This window comes from Scyliorhinus torazame, chromosome 5 (genome assembly GCF_047496885.1).
Source record: "Scyliorhinus torazame isolate Kashiwa2021f chromosome 5, sScyTor2.1, whole genome shotgun sequence".
NCBI classification, from domain to species: Eukaryota; Metazoa; Chordata; class Chondrichthyes; order Carcharhiniformes; family Scyliorhinidae; genus Scyliorhinus; species Scyliorhinus torazame.
In genome coordinates this window covers 160,111,274-160,128,289 of record NC_092711.1, presented here as the reverse complement: position 1 = coordinate 160,128,289, position 17,016 = coordinate 160,111,274, and the positions used below count along the sequence as shown (strand labels likewise).

The 17,016-nt window shown below is 47.0% G+C and overlaps 1 long non-coding RNA gene across 1 annotated transcript; it reads right to left on the bottom strand.

Moving 5' to 3' along the window:
- Positions 1-1,754: 1,754 nt before the first annotated feature.
- On the bottom strand, positions 1,755-14,078 carry LOC140422203 (uncharacterized). The gene is made up of 2 exons (XR_011947304.1): positions 13,852-14,078; positions 1,755-4,287 (listed from the first exon to the last, which is right to left on the bottom strand). It is a non-coding gene; the product is annotated as an uncharacterized lncRNA (long non-coding RNA).
- Positions 14,079-17,016: the final 2,938 nt, after the last annotated feature.

The following is a 17,016-nucleotide window of genomic DNA, read 5'->3' as shown; positions in this document are numbered from 1 at the left end:
AGTGGGCCAACCCTTTCCCTGGCTACCCTCTTACTTTTTATGTAAGTGTAAAAAGCCTTGGGATTTTCCTTAACCCTATTTGCCAATGCCTTTTCATGACCCCTTCTAGCCCTCCTGACTCCTTGCTTAAGTTCCTTCCTACTTTCCTTATATGCCACACAGGCTTCGTCTGTTCCCAGCCTTTTAGCCCTGACAAATGCCTCCTTTTTCTTTTTGACGAGGCCTACAATATCACTCGTCATCCAAGGTTCCCGAAAATTGCCGTATTTATCTTTCTTCCTCACAGGAACATGCCTGTCCTGTATTCCTTTCAACTGACACTTGAAAGCCTCCCACATGTCAGATGTTGATTTGCCCTCAAACATCCGCCCCCAATCTATGTTCTTCAGTTCCCGCCTAATATTGTTATAATTAGCCTTCCCCCAATTTAGCACATTCATCCTCGGACCACTCTTATCCTTGTCCACCAGTACTTTAAAACTTACTGAATTGTGGTCACTGTTACCGAAATGCTCCCCTACTGAAACATCTACCACCTGGCCAGGCTCATTCCCCAATACCAGGTCCAGTACCGCCCCTTCCCTAGTTGGACTGTTTACATATTGTTTTAAGAAGCCCTCCTGGATGCTCCTTACAAACTCTGCCCCGTCTAAGCCCCTGGCACTAAGTGAGTCCCAGTCAATATTGGGGAAGTTGAAGTCTCCCATCACCACAACCCTGTTGTTTTTACTCTTTTCCAAAATCTGTCTACCTATCTGCTCCTCTATCTCCCGCTGGCTGTTGGGAGGCCTGTAGTATACCCCCAACATTGTGACTGCACCCTTCTTATTCCTGATCTCTACCCATATAGCCTCACTGCCCTCTGAGGTGTCCTCTCGCTGTATAGCTGTGATACTCTCCTGAACAAGTAGCGCAACTCCGCCTCCCCTTTTACATCCCCCTCTATCCCGCCTGAAACATCTAAATCCTGGAACGTTTAGCTGCCAATCCTGCCCTTCCCTCAACCAGGTCTCTGTAATGGCAACAACATCATAGTTCCAAGTAGTAATCCAAGCTCTAAGTTCATCTGCCTTACCCGTAATGCTCCTTGCATTAAAACATATGCACTTCAGGCCACCAGACCCGCTGTGTTCAGCAACTTCTCCCCGTCTGCGCTGCCTCAGAGCCACACTGTCCCTATTCCCTAGTTCTCCCTCAATGCTCTCACCTTCTGACCTATTGCTCCCGTGCCCACCCCCCTGCCATACTAGTTTAAACCCTCCCGTGTGACACTAGCAAACCTCGCGGCCAGGATATTTATGCCTCTCCGGTTTAGATGCAACCCGTCCATCTTATACAGGTCACACCTGCCCCGGAAGAGCTCCCAGTGGTCCAGATAACAGAAACCCTCCCTCCTACACCAGCTGTTTAGCCACGTGTTTGTCTGCTCTATCTTCCTATTTCTAGCCTCACTGGCACGTGGCACAGGGAGTAATCCCGAGATTACAACCCTCGAGGTTGTAATCCTTCCGGTCTCTCTATTAGTGCGACGTCCATGGCAGTTTCCCAACTGGGGTGCAGGCCCCGTTATTCTCAACTAAATTCAGCCCTCAGCTCCATCTCCTGGCTGTCACTGACACAAGAATAGTGAGCCAGAAAACTGCCTGAGGCTCAAATGGGAAGTCAAAACTTGTGGATTAGGATCTCTGGACAGATCAGTAACTTTAAAAAAAATCAATTCCAAGTCAACAATGTAAAGGATCACACAACAGGCCTTACGGTTTTCTGGCTTTTACTGCAGCAAACAAACCAGAAGCAACATTTTGTTTCTAATTTTTCCAATTAAGGGGCAATTGAGTGCGGCCAATCCACCTATCCTGCACATCTTTGGGTTGTGGTGGTGTGACCCACGCAGACACAGGGAGAATGTGCAAACACCACACGGACAGTGACCCTGGGCCGGGATTGAACTCGGGTCCTCGGCGCCGTGAGGCAGCAGTGCTAACCACTGTGTGACCGTGATGCCTTAGTAGCAACATTGACTAAACACTACTTTTGCCAGAAACCTCCACCTTTATTTATAAAATAGAACTTGTCCTTTTACACAATCTAAAATTCCACTCCACGGTTATACTTTACTCTGCACCAGAAATCCAAACTGAAGTGTCTCAGAACGGTAGCCTTGTGGATAGCACAATTGCTTCACAGCTCCAGAGTCCCAGGTTCGATTCCCATCTTGGGTCACTGTCTGTGCGGAGTCTGCACATTCTCCCCGTGTTTGCGTGGGTTTCCTCCGGGTGCTCCGGTTTCCTCCCACAGTCCAAAGATGTGCAGGTTAGGTGGATTGGCCATGCTAAATTGCCCTTAGTGTCCAAAATTGCCCTTAGTGTTGGGTGGGATTTCTGGGTTATGGGGATAGGGTGGAGATGTGGGCTTGGATAGGGTGCTCTTTCCAAGAGCCGGTGCAGACTCGATGGGCCAAATGGCCTCCTTCTGCACTGTAAATTCTATGATAATCTAGGAGTACAACAGTTGCACCCCTGCAATTGGAGTCACTCCACATCATGGTCAGACATCCAGCCAACTGAGCTAACTGACACCCCCCTCTGGCAGATATATAATTCCTTCACTATTAGCTATTGCCTGTCTCCCATCATACCATTTAATGTGGTTTCCCAGTCCACCCCAGACAACTTGCCCCATATACCCTGATAGTTTTCTTCTGTGAGAAACACCTAGATAAATTAAACAAAAAAAACTTGTAACCACCTAGGGCCCATCTTCATGGCAATGTGGCATGATTTGGGGGGCATCCAAACAGAAATGCAAACTGAATATCTTCTCACTTCCAAACACTCCTTCACTCTGTGATCCTTGTGAAATTTAAAACCAGGTAGTCGCAACAAGGCTCGAAGAGCGTCAGCCCACTGGAGGCAAAGTCGTGAGACCGGCCAGTCCAGCAGAAAGAAACCCTCCCCATTGACCAACTATCAGAATGAACAAAATGCAGTCCTTGATGTAACTGAGAGCAGAAACAATAACAGCAGAATCCAACCCCTGTAATCAATTGTGAACTTGTTGGTGTCTCAGCAGGTGGGATGAATCATGGATTCCCTTCCCAGACTGAGAGGTGAACGGTCTCTCCCCAGTGTGAACTCGCCGGTGTCTCAGCAGGTGGGATGGTTCACTAATTTCCTTCCCCTACTCAGAACACGTGATTGCCTTCTCCCCAGTGTGAACTCGCTGATGTGTCTGCAGGTTGAATCCCTTTCCACACTGGGAGCAGGTGAACGGCCTCCCCAGTGTGAATTTGCTGGTGACTCTGCAGGTGGGATAACTGAGTGAATCTCTTCCCACACTGAGAGCAGGGGAATGGCTTCTCCCCAGTGTGAATTCGCTGGTGTTTCTTCAGGTCCGGTAACCGAGGGAATCCCTTCCCACACTGAGGGCAGGTGTATGGCCTCTCCCCAGTGTGAACTCGCTTATGTGTCCGCAGGGCGGATGAATGTCTGAATCCCTTCCCACACTGAGGGCAGGAGAATGGCTTCTCCCCTGTGTGAACTCGCTGGTGTGTCTGCAGGTTTGATAACTGAGTGAATCCCTTCCCACACTGAGAGCAGGTGAACGGCTTCTCCCCTGTGTGAACTTGCAGGTGTGACTTCAGACTGGATAAGCGAGGGAATTCCTTCCCACACTGAGAGCAGATGAACGGTCTCTCCCCAGTGTGAACTCGCTGGTGTGACTTCAGACTAGATACCTGAGTGAATCCTTTCCCACACTGAGAACAGGTGAACGGCCTCTCCCCAGTGTGAACTCGCTGATGTTTCTTCAGACTGGACAACAGAGTGAATCCCTTCTCACACTGCGGACAGGTGAACGGCCTCTCCCCAGTGTGAATGCGTCGATGAATCTCCAGCAGAGATGGGAATCTGTATGCCTTCCCACAGTCCCCACATTTCCACGGTTTCCTCATGTTTTGGGTGTCCTCATGTCTCTCCCTGTTGGACAATCAGTTGAAGCCTCATCCACACAGAACACATGTACGGTCTCTCCCTGCTGTGAATGGTGTGATTTGTTTTCAGGCTGTGTAACTGGTTAAAGCTCTTTCCACAGTCAGTGCCCTGGAACACTCTCACTCGGGTGTGTCTGTCTCGGTGCTTTTCCAGTCACACTGATGTTGAAAGTGGGCAAACAATTCTCCTCCGAGATTCAAAGGCTGATGATACTCAGATTCCAAAGTATCGAGTGACTCTGTAAGACTGAGACGTGTCAATTAAGATTTGTCTGTAATTCCTCCTCTTGTAATATCTGTAAAAGGAGTTTACAAAAGTCAACACTCAGTCCAGGATAGAAATTCAGAACAGATAATTTCTCTGGAACATTCTTTCCTCTCATTCCCCAATACCTCAGCTCCACTACCACAAGACCATAAGACATAGGAGCAGAATTAGGCCACTCGGCCCATCGAGTCTGCTCCGCCATTCAATCATGGCTGATATTTTTCTCATCCCCATTCTACTGCCTTCTCCCCATAACCCTTGACCCCCTTATTATGTCTTGAAGACACTCAGTGATTTGGCCTCCACAGGCTTCCGCGGCAAAGAGTTCCACAGATTCACCACCCTCGGGCTGAAGAAATTCCTCCTCATCTCTGCTTTAAAGGATCGTTCCTTTAGTCTGAGATGGTGTCTTCTGGTTCTAGTTTTTCCTACAAGTGGAAACATCCTCTCCACGTCCACTCTATCCAGGCCTCGCAGTATCCTGTGAGTTTCAATAAAATCCCCCCTCATCCTTCTAAACTCCAATGTAAACAGATCCAGAGTCCTCAACCGTTCCTCATACGACAAGCTCTTCATTCCAGGGATCCTTCTTGTGAACCTCCTCTGGACCCTTTCCAAGGTCAGCACATCCTTCCTTAGATACGGGTCCCCAAACTGCTCACAATACTCCAAATGGGGTCTGACCAGAGCCTGATACACCTATTGCCCATACCTAGTCTCCAGGGAGCGGACTCGGAGGGGCAGGGTATCGGAGCAGTGACTGTAGGAAGGATGAGCTAGCTGACCACTGCACCCTGGTACAGGAGGCCATTCAAGCGGGGAGAAGAAGTGGTCGTTGTCGGGGTTTCTATAATTAGGGGAACTGATAACATCCTTTGGAAGCAGGACCAAGAGTCCCACATGGTATGTTGCCTGCCCGGTGCCAGGGTGAGGGGCATCTCTAACCGGCTTGAAAGGACATTGGAGAGGGAGGATCCAGTTGTTGGGGTCCACATTGGGACAAACAACATCAGCAAGACTCGGAAAGAGGACCAGTTTGGGGAATATCACGAACTAGGAACAAAATTAAAGAACAGGTTCCCAAGGGTTATAATCTCTGGATTATTCACTGAGCCACGTGCAAATTGGCATTGGGATGAAAAAATTAGGTAAGTAAACACGTGGCTAAAGGAGTGGTGCGGGAAAGAGGGGTTCAATTTCATGGGGCACTGGCATCAGTATTGGGACTGGAAGGATCTGTACAATTGGGACGGTCTCCACCTGAACCGATCTGGGACCAGTGTCCTCGTGGAAAGGATAAATAGGGAGGTAGTCAGGAACCTAACATCAGGAACTGCAGCTAATGACAAAGCAAGTAGCATCCTGGTTAATGCAAAAGTGAAAAGTAACAAACAAGCAAATAACAAAGAAGCAAATAACAAACAAGTAAATAACAAACAAGCAAATAACAAACAAGCAATTAACAAAGAAGCAGTGCTGAGGGAGCGGTCAGGGGGAACAGCCCGATTAAGAGTTCTATAGACAAATGCACGGAGTGGAAGGAATAAACTAGACAAGCTGCAGGCGCAAATGCAAGTTGAAGATTATGATGTTGTCGCTATTACAGAGACTTGGCTGCAGGATGGTCAGGACTGGGAACTAAATATACCGGTTATAAAGTTTACAGGGACAGAGAATATGGCAGAGGGGGTGGAGTAGCCTTACTGATTAGAAATACTACCACCTCAATGGTGAGGAAGGAAACAATGAGGGGAAAGCATCCAGTGGAGACCATAGGAGTGGAACTGAGGAAGAAAACAATCTCAAACTGTAATGGGTGTTGTGTATCGACCCCCTGGTGGCAGTTCAGAGGTGCTAGATTGTATAAAGGCAGAAATTTAGCAAGTGTGTAGCAAAGGCAGAGGAGTATTAATGGGGGGATTATAACTGACACACAGATTGGGAGAGGCAGACAAGCACCTGGCAGAAAGGGAGTGAATTTCTGGAATGCGTCCGAGATAGTTTCCTGCAGCAATATGTTCCAGATGTAACAAGGGGACAGGCAATATTAGATTTAGTTGTTAGTAAGGGCCAGCACAGTGGTGCAGCGGTTAGCACTGCTGCCTTACAAAGCCGAGGACCTGGGTTCGATCCTGCCCCAGGTCACTGACCGTGTGAAGTTTGCACATTCTCCCTGTTTCTGCCTGGGTCTCACCCCCACAACCCAAAAAGATGTGCAGGGCAGGTCAATTGGCCACGCTAAATTGCCCCTTAATTGGGGGGGGGAAAAAAGAATTGGGTTACTCTAAATGTATTTGAAAAAAGATTTAATTATGAGTAATAACCCAAATTTAGTTGGTAGCCTAACTGTGCGCAAACATTTATCAAATAGTGATCACAACATGATTGAATTCAGTGTAGTGTTTGAAAGTGAAAAGCACATTACAGACAGTAGAATTTTAGACTTGGGTAAGGCTGACATTAACGGGATGAGACAGAGACTGTCCACGGTAAACTGGGGAGATCTGTTAATGGGTCAAACAACTGAGGATCAGTGGAGAATATTTAAAGAAACATTTAACGAGATACAGAGCAAGTATATACCCCTGAGAGGAAAAGGCTCCACTTCACAAAAAAAAAGCAGCCATGGACAAATAAGAGGTTCGGGACAGCTTAAAACTAAAAGAAAGGGCGCACAAAAATACAAGACATAGTACAGATCCGGACGAATAGGAAAGGTACAAGGACCAGCAAAGGGTCATAAAGCAGCTTGTTAGAGCGACTAAAAGGGATTATGAAGGGAAACTTGCAAGGGACATCAATATCAATGAGAAGAATGTTTAGTTATATAAAGGGAAAGCGGGTGTGAAGAGCAATGTAGGCCCAGTAAAAGCTGAAAATGGAGATATTGTCAGTGATAATGGGGGAATGGGAGACACGCTGAACAATTACTTTGCCTCAGTATTTACAGTTGAAAAGGAGGATAACTTTTCAGAAGTCACAAAATAATTAATAGTCGATAGAGGACAGGGACTTAATACAATTTATGTAAATATAGATTAGATTTATATTTATTGTCACGTCTACCGAGGTACAGTGAAAAGGATTGCTCTGCGTACAGTCCAGGCAGATCCTTCCATTTATGAAAAAACATAGGACGTATAATAAATACACAATGTAAAGACATAGACATAGTGTGAAGCATACAGAGTATAGTGCGAACAACAGGAGAGAAGATGCAGAGAGAGATCAGTTCAGTCCATAAGAGGGTCATTCAGGAGTCTGGTAACAGCGGGGAAGAAGCTGTATTTGAATCTGTTAGTGCGTATTCTCAGACTTTTGTTTCTTCTGCCCGATGGAAGAGGTTGGAAGAGAGAATAACCCAGGTGGGAGGGGTCTTTGATTATGCTGCCCGCTTTCCCAAGGCAGCTATAGTATCACTCACAAGGAAATTAATGGAACCAAAGATTGACAAATCCCCAGGACCTGACGGTTTCCATCCGAGGGTGTTAAAGGAAGTTGGAGATGTTAAGAAAAATGCGAAAGATGTCATTTGAAACGAGAAGGTCTGATGATAAAACCCAAGGAACATGAGAAAAAGCAAAGTAACAGAAAAGATCCTATAAATGTAAATGTAATGAAATGCTAAAAAATGATATAGCAGAAGGCCCTCGAAGGGTCAACTGCAGACAAATATTCTTTGGAATGCAGACGGCCATTATCACACAGGCCTCGAGATAACGAAGCAGCTCATGCTGTAACCTGATATCTTTAGTTCAAGTCGGAGAAAGTTTTATAAAAGTTAAGTTTTAAGTTACATAAAGGGAATGAGTTTAATACCCTTTAATAGAAGTTAATTAGTTTAGCAAGCAATTGATTGGAATTGCCAAAATCTTAAGTTTGAATTACTTGAAATAACATTTATTTGTGAATGATAGAAATTTAATGACACCAGTTAAAAGTGGAAATCTGGAGAGAAGAGTTGATTTTAATACCGGACAATTCACCGCAGCTCACTGCTTCTTTTCAAAAAAGCAGTCAATAGCTTGTTGTAAAATTGTAAAAAGGGAAGAATATAACTTGAAACATTTAGGAATACAAGAAAATACATTGCTTAAAAAAGATAAGGGATTGAAAGTCTGGAATGCCACAGAATAATTAGCAGGACGTCTCCCTGCCAGTGAGCTGACAAACCAAGGTCAAGCTTAACATGAAGGCACTCTCATGTTCGACATTACGGAAACTAGATGTGGAATCATATGGACAGAAAGGGTATTGCGTTAAGGAGCAGAAGAAAATACTTAAAAATAATGTCATGTAATCAGCAAGGCTGTTGGAAGGGTGATATATATCCTGAATAGCTCTCAGCCAGGCACTCACTCTCAGCTTGCAGGGTGATTTCGGTACATGGGACTGACAGAATACGAAAGCCGAGCAGAACCGCAAAATAACCGGGAGAAAACCAACAGATAAAGAAGAGATTGTCAAGGAGGCCCAGGAAGGTCTGATCAGCCAACCAGGAGAATCCAGAAGCAAGATCTTTTTGCTTTTCTGTAAAGACAGTGATTTTATCTTGTAAAAGAAAAAATAATAATAAAATAATTTAAAGTTTTAACCTGAAACAGTGGTTATTACAAAGTCTACTTTACTGACTTAGCAACGCGGGACCAAGATCAATGCTACTAAGTGGTAAGTCGATAAAATTCTTCTCTAAAGATATGGGTTATGCCGGGGGATAACTTGAAACACTAGTTTGACCCGAATAGCACCCACCTAAGTCTGCAGAGGAGTCAGGGAGTGAGAATCCCTGTTCACCATTAAGAATATCTTGACCCTTTTTTGGTACAGGGGGAATTCTAAGAATACTGGTGAGTTTTTTACTTCAGGGAGCATATTGTAGATGTCCTAACAAGAATCTCCCAGAGTTCCCTAGATTCAGGAGTAGTCCCTCTGGATTGGAAAACTGCACTTGTCACTTTTTAATGAGGGGGGAAAGGGGGAAACCCGGGAATTACAGACCAGTTCGCCGAACATCTGGGGTGGGGAAATTGCTGGAGTTTATAATCAGGGATGGGGGTAACTGAACACCTTAAAACATTTCAGTCCATCAGGGAGAGCCAGCAGGGATTTGTGAAGGGAAGCTCATGCCTGATAATCTGACTGAATTCTTTGCAGAGGTGACAAAGGTAGTGGGCAGGGGAATGTCTCTGGATGTCATGGACTTCCCCATTGGGTGGGTAAATTGGGGTAGGTTTGGACGGGAGAGCGGTGATGGGGAGTGTGCCCTTTGTTTCTCTTTGTTTGTTGCTGGTCGGGAGGGTTGAGGGGAAGGGACGGACTGGAATAGTGAGAAGAAGTCAGAGGCCTTGGGCAGGGACCGCCATGCGAGCTGGGCAGGCTAGTTAATGGGAGTGAAGTTGGGGGTTGCCAGGAGGAAGGCATGGGGGAGGGGTGGAGAGATATTGGGTTGGTTCTTTGTTTGCTTGTGAGAGTGGGGAAGGGGGGTGGTTGGTGTGGCAAAGGGAGAGATGACGGTGAACATCTGAGGGCGGGCCTGAAGGGGCGCATGCTGGGGGCTGGCTTAAATGGGGATCTGGCTGTTCGGCAGGGGAGGGGAGCGGGGCCCCCCTCCCTGGCCAGCTGGTCATGTGGAACGTGCGAGGGTTGAATGGGCCGGTTAAACGATCGCGTATTTTTGCTCATTAGAGGAGCCTGAAGGCAGACGTTGTGCTCTTGCAGCAGATGCAGCTGAAGTTTGGGGATCAGACGAATGGGTGGGGCAGGGGTTCCACTCGGGGTTAGACATGAAGACGATGGAGTGGCAGTGTTGGGTTATAAGAGAGTGGCTTTTGAGGTGGGGGAGCATTGTGGCCGATCCGAGGGATGGGGGGTAGCTCTGTGATGGTCAGTGGGAAGCTGGAGGAGATGCCAATGGTGCTGGTGAATGTTTAAGCCCCGAATTGGGACAACGTGGATGTTAGAGAGGATCCCAGACCTGGACACGCATCGGCTGATTATGGGGGTGATTTCAATACAGTCCTAGATCCAAGTGTGGATCGGATGCGTCCTAAGTCGTTGAGGGTGTTGGTGGTGGCGATAGAGTTCAGGGGTTCATGGGCGCATTGTTTGCAGGAGGGGGGGGGATACCCATGGAGGTTTGGGAGGCCGAGGGCGAAGGACGTCTTGTACTTCACCCACATACCCATATGCACGGGGCATATTCGCGGATCAACAGTTTTGTTATGGACAAGGTGCTGCTGCCGGAGATATTGGGTTGGTTCTTGGTTTGGTTGTGAGAGTGGGGAAGGGGGGGTCGGAGGTGGCCGACTCGGAGTACTCGGCCATTGTGTTTTTCGACCACGCGCCCCATTGGGTGGATTTGAGGGTGGGGGGCCTAACAGCTGCAGTTGGGGGGTTGGATGTGGGGCTACTGGCGGATGGGTGAGTGGGTAATGGCTGCTATGTCGAGTTGAACGATATGGAGGAGGTCCCAGCCACCACGCTGTGGGATGCACTTAAGGCTATAGTTAGGGAGGAATCCGGGAGGATAGGGAGAGGGTTCCCACCTCTCCCTCCCTTTCAGTCATTGAGTTCCAGATTCCAACAAACCTCTGGGGAAAAGCTTTTCCTCACATCTCCTCTGAACCTCCTGCTCATTACCTTAAATCTGTGTCCCTAGTTATTGATCCCTCCACTAAGGGAAAGAGCAGCTTCGTAGCCACACTATCTATGTCTCTCAGAATTTTATACACCTCAATCAGGTCCCCTGTCAGCCTTCTCTGCTCCAGGGAAAACAATCCCAGTCTCTCTTCATAGCTGAAACACTCCAGCCCAGGCAACGTCCGAGTGAATCTCCTCTGCACCCTCACCAGTGTAAACACTTCCTTCCTATAGTGTGGCGAGCAGAACTGCACAGTACTCCAGCTGGGGTTTAACCAGCATTTTATACAGCTCCAGCATAACCTCCCTGCTCTGATATTCAATGCCTCGGTTAATAAAGGCAATATTCCCATTGGCCTTAACCAGCTTATCCACCTGTCCTGCTGCCTTCAGAGATCTGTGGATATGCACACCAAGTCACTTTGCTCTTCTGTACTTCACAGGGTCCGACCATTCATTGTATATTCCCTTGCCTCGTTAGTCCAACCAAAATGCACAACGTCACACTTTTCTTGCTTAAATTCCATTTGCCACTCTTCTGTACATCTTTTTAAAAATAAATTTAGAGTACCCAATTATTCTTTTTACAATTAAGGGGCAATTAAGCGTGGCCAATCCAGCTACCCTGCACATCTTTTGGGTTGTGAGGGTGAGACCCACGCAGACACGGGGAGAAAGTTAAAACTCTACACGGACAGTGACCCGGGCCGGGATTGAACCTGGGTCCTCAGCGTCGGGAGGTGCCAGTGCTAACCATTGCACCATCCTGCTGCCCCCTCTTCTGCCCATCTAGCCAGCCTATCCATATTGTCCTGTAATCTAAGGCCTTGTTCCTCACCATTTACCACACCACCAATTTTTGTGTCATCTGTGAACTTCCTAATCTACCTCCTACATTCACATCCAGATCATTAATGTGTACTACAAAGAAGTGCCCCAGCACTGATCCCTGCAGAATACCACTGGACACAGGCTTCCAGGCACAAAAACAACCTTCAAACATCACCCTCTGCCTCCAACCACTAAGCCAGTTTTGGATCCAGTTTGCCAAATTGCCCTGGATCCTATGGACTCTTACCTTCTGCATCAGCCTCCCACGTGAGTTTGTCTAAAGCCTTACTAAAGTCCATGTAGACTACATGAACCACACTACCTACATCTACACACCTAGTCACTTTCTCAAAAAATTCAATCACATTTGTGAGACATGCTCTCCCTTGTTTAATCCTTGCCCCTCCAAGTGGAGATTAATTCTGTCCCTCAGAATGTTTTTCAGTAGTTTCCCTGGCAGTGAAGTTAGACTCACTGGCTTGTAATTTCCTGGTTTGTCCCTACTTGCCTTCTTGAATAATGGCACCACATTAGCTGTCTTCCAGTCCTCAGGCACCTCTCCTGTGGCCAGAGAAGATTTGAAAATGTTTGTCAGAGCCTCTGCAATCTCCTTCTTTGCCTTCCACAGCAGCCTGGGATACATCTCATGTGGCTCTGGGTATTTATCCACTTTCAGACCTGGTGAAACTGTTCATACCTTCTCCCTCTCAATGTCAAGTTGTTCAAGCAAATCACCATGTGCCTCCGTGATTTCTATACCTACATCATCCTTCTCCGTAGTGAAAACAGATATGAAGTATACATTTAAAACCTCACCTGTATCTTCCACTTCCATGCACACATTGACTCATTGGTCCGTACTCTTACCCTGGTCAACCTCCTGCCCCAAATATACTTAGAAAACATTGTTGGATTTTCCTTTATTTTACCCGACAGTGCTTTTCCAAGCTCCCTCTTTGCTCTCCTAATTCCTTTCTTAAGTAATCCTTTGCACTTTCCATGTTCCTCTAAGACTTCCACTTTGAACCCTCGGTATCTGTGATAAGACTCACCTTTAATTCTTTATCCAACCCTAGATATCCCTTACATCCAGGGTTCCCTGGACTTATTGCTCCCACCCTTCCCTATCATGGGAACATAGAATTTACATTGCAGGAGGCCATTTGGCACATCGAGTCTGCAACATCCCTTGGAAAGAGCACCCCACTGAGGCCCACACCTCCCCCCTATCCACATAAACCCCACCTAACCTTTTTGGACACTAAGGGCAATTTAGCATGGCCAATCCACCTAACCTGCACATCTTTGGACTGTGGGAGGAAACACGAGCACCTGGAGGACACCTACGCAGACACAGGGAGAACGTGCAAACTCCACACAGACAGTGACCCAAGCCGGGAATATAACCTGGGACCCTGGAGCTGTGAAACAACAGTGCCAACCACTGTGCTACCGTGTCGCCATGTGCATTGTCTATTTCCTTTTTGGCTGAATCCCACTGCTCTGATGTTGATTTTTCTACAAGTGGCTGCTCTCCGGTAATTTTGTACAGCTAATAATGTCTTATTTTTTAAAAATTTGCCCTCCCCATTCTGTAACGTATGAGACCCCAACCTCAAATTCAGAAGTTTCAATTTTATTGTAAGAAGTCTTACAACACAAGGATTGTTTTGAATCAGCTTGCAAAATCCTATCAACTGTCCTGGCTTGAGACAATTCACACCTCTTTAACCTGTGATTATCCCTCTCTCCAGTTGCTCTGTTTGGACCTGTGAAGACTTAATTACCTGCAAAGACTCGCATTCAAAGTACCGTCTTGCATCGTTGACTTTGTCGATATATATGTTTCTGGATAAAAGCAACTAACTGCGGATGCTGGAATCTGAAACAAAAGAGAAAATGCTGGATAATCTCAGCATGTCTGGCAGCATTTGTGGGGAGAGAAAAGAACTAACGTATCGAGTCCAATGACTCTTCGTCAAAGCTTTTCTCTCCCAACAGATGGTGCCAGACCTGCTGAGATTTTTCAGCATTTTCTCTTTCGTTATATGTTTCTGGAACCTACCTCTGCATTCACCCGAGGAAGGAGCAGTGCTCCGAAAGCTAGTGATTTGAAACAAACCTGTTGGATTTTAACCTGGTGTTGTAAGGCTTCTTACTGTGCTCACCCCAGTCCAACGCCGGCATCTCCACATCAAATTTATTGGCTTGATCCTCCTGGGCTTTCCATGAACAAATTCAATTTATCCATTTCAAGTTGACTATGTTGTTAGTCAGTTCCCCAATACTTTGGGGTGTGTGAGCTGCATTGTTATCCTCCTGTTTTTATAGAATCTAACCCTCTTTCCCCACTCACTGTGTGAACATGGTGACTGGTTGTTGAATTGCTGACATTTCACCTGGAGGCTGTGCTCCCTCAGATATCCTGTTCTGAATGAATTCTCAATGTCTGGTTGTATTTCTGCGGCAATATCTCTTGTTCTCTGGGCCCATTTCCCGCCAGTTTTTCTGCTGCTTTCATTGTTTGAAAAATGGTGAAAAGAAAAGTAATAAAAATATTGACATTTGCGGGTGTCTGGCGGGAGGTGCGCGGCTTCCCTTCCGACAGGGAGTCAGGGAGCCGCTTCAGCTCTTTCCGTGCAGCCTGGTCAAGCTGCCGAGAGCCTCGGGACTCACTGCTCGGTGTCGCCGGTCGGTGCTGCGGGTCTGACGGGGGAACAACCCAGTCAGTGACCTTCCCTTCCCCACCCCCGACGGGCGGCCCGGCCCGGGACTGCGCATGTGCGGAGGGCCCAGCCCCCTGACCTTCCTGCTGACGTTTGAACCAATGAAAAGAATTGGAGGACCGGAAGGACTTTGGTCCTCCAGCCAATCAGATCGCGGACTTTGGGCAAATGAAGATTGAGCTTCACACACACTGAAACCTCCTCCTGACTCCAACTGTGAGTAAAACACTTTCTTTTCTCCCCTTCCCATTTCTTTTCTCATTCTCACCTTCAATTGGTCACTTGCAGCAACTGAAGGGAATGGAAGTGAATCCAGGGAGGGTGCAGACTCTGGAAAGATTGGCCATGATCTCTCTCTCTCTCTCTCTTAAAGACATTGACATCCTTTGCTCCCTCAGCTTGACACGGGGAGAAAGTGCAGACGCCGCACAGACAGTGGGACCAGGCTTTTGGGCCGAACCCCTGGGTGGTTCCAATGTGCTTGGCCCGGCGGTCGCCTAAAAGGTCTCCTGTCCCCGACCCACACTTGGGCTGATGTGTTTATGTCACAAAGGCCCCTGGATTAAGGGGGTAGCTCTGCCTCCCTCATCCAGGTAGATTGTACGAGGGTCAGGCCTGAGGGAATGAGTTGCAGATCTATTGGCCTCCTGTAGGGTTAGAACCTGGGAAAACGGTGCTGAGGTAGAGGGACCAATTATCTCATCGAATGGTTGAGCAGGCTTGATGGGCCAAATGCAGCTCCTATTTGTTCTGTCTTCAAGCGCATGATAGCATAGTAATTAGCACTGTTGCTTCACAGCGCCAGAGTCTCAGGTTTGATTCCCGCTTGCGTCACTGGCTGTGCGGAGTCTGCACATTCTCCCTGTGTCTGCGTGGGTTTCCTCCAGGTGCTCCGGTTTCCTCCCACAAGTCCTGAAAGACATGCTGTTAGGTGAAATGAAAAATGAAATGAAAATTGCTTGTCACAAGTAGGCTTCAAATTAAGTTACTGTGAAAAGCACCTAGTCGCCACATTCCAGCACCTGTTCAGAGAGGCTGGTATGGGAATTGAACCCGCGCTGCTGGCCTTATTCGGCTTTACAAGCCAGCTCTTTAGCCCACTGTGCTAAACCAGCCCCTCAGTAATTTGGACATTCTGAATTCTCTCTCTGTCTATCCGAACAGGCGCCGGAATGTGGCGACTCAGGGCTTTTCACAGTTATTTCATTGCAATGTTAATGTAAGCCTACTTGTGGCAATAAAGATTATTATTATAAAGCAATGATCATGGATCTGTCAAACAGCCTGAATCAGCACCTTCAGGAGAATTGGGAGGGTGAATATTAGATACAGGGAATGGAGGGAGAGTGTGTGGGATGGAGATTTACAGCTTTTGGGGAATGAGAGAGGGAAGAATGTTCCATGGAAACTAGAACTGTCTGTTCTGAGTTTCTATCCTGCACTGACAAGTGATGTATTTTGTAAATTGTTTTTCCAGGATTTTAGAAAAGGAGGGATGACAGACAGAAATCCCAAACATCATATCTTGATCTGACAGTCACTTGATTCTTTGGGTCACACACACCCGAGTGAGAGTGTTCCAGAGCACTGATTGTGGAAAAAGCTTTAACCAGTTACAGAGCTTCACAGCGGGGAGGGACTGTACACATGTTCTCTGTACGAGTAAGGCTTCAATTGTCTAACCTGGAGAGACACAAGGAGACCCAAAACATGGAGAAACAGTGGAAATGCCGGGACTGTGGGAAGGATTCAAAGCCCCATCTGCACTGGAAGCTCATTGGCACATTCACACTGGGGAGAGGCCATTCAGCTGCTCTCAGTGTGGGAAGAGATTCAATCAATCAGCCAGCCTGACGTCCCACCGGCGAGTTCACACGGAGGAGAAGCCGTTCACCTGCTCTCAGTGTGGGAAGGGATTCAGACATTTATCCACCCTGCGGAGACATCAGCCAGTTCACCCCGGGGAGTGAGCATTCACCTGCACTCAATGTGGGAAGGGATTCTGTGTTTCCTTGTACCTGCTGAGACACCAACAAGGTCACAAGTGATTACAGGGGTTGGATTCTGCTGTTATTGTTGCTACTCTCAATTACACCCAGAACAGCATTGTGTTCATTCTGTCAGTTGGTCAATGGGGAGGGTCGGAGGGTTTTGTTCTGCTGGACTGGCCGGTCTCACGACTTTGCCTCCAGTGGGCTGATGCTCTTGAGCCTTGTGGCAAATACTTGGCTTCAAATTTCACAAGGATCACAGAGTGAAAGGGTGTTTGGAAGGTAGATGACAGATAGTTCCTGTTTCTGTTTGGAACCCCAAAGCATGCAGTTCAGATTAAGATAGGCTTTGGTGGTTACATGGTTCTGTCTCAGAAGGAAACGGTCAAGCTATGAGGGGCAAGTTGATTGGGAACTTACAATAAAATGTGTAATGATACACAGGCAGTCGCATTTAAGGAATTATCACATATTTACATAAAATATAGATTCCTTTAAGAAACAAAAATCCAACAGGAAAAGTGACGCAACCGTGACTAACAAGAAAAATTAAAGATTCCAAGAGGCTCA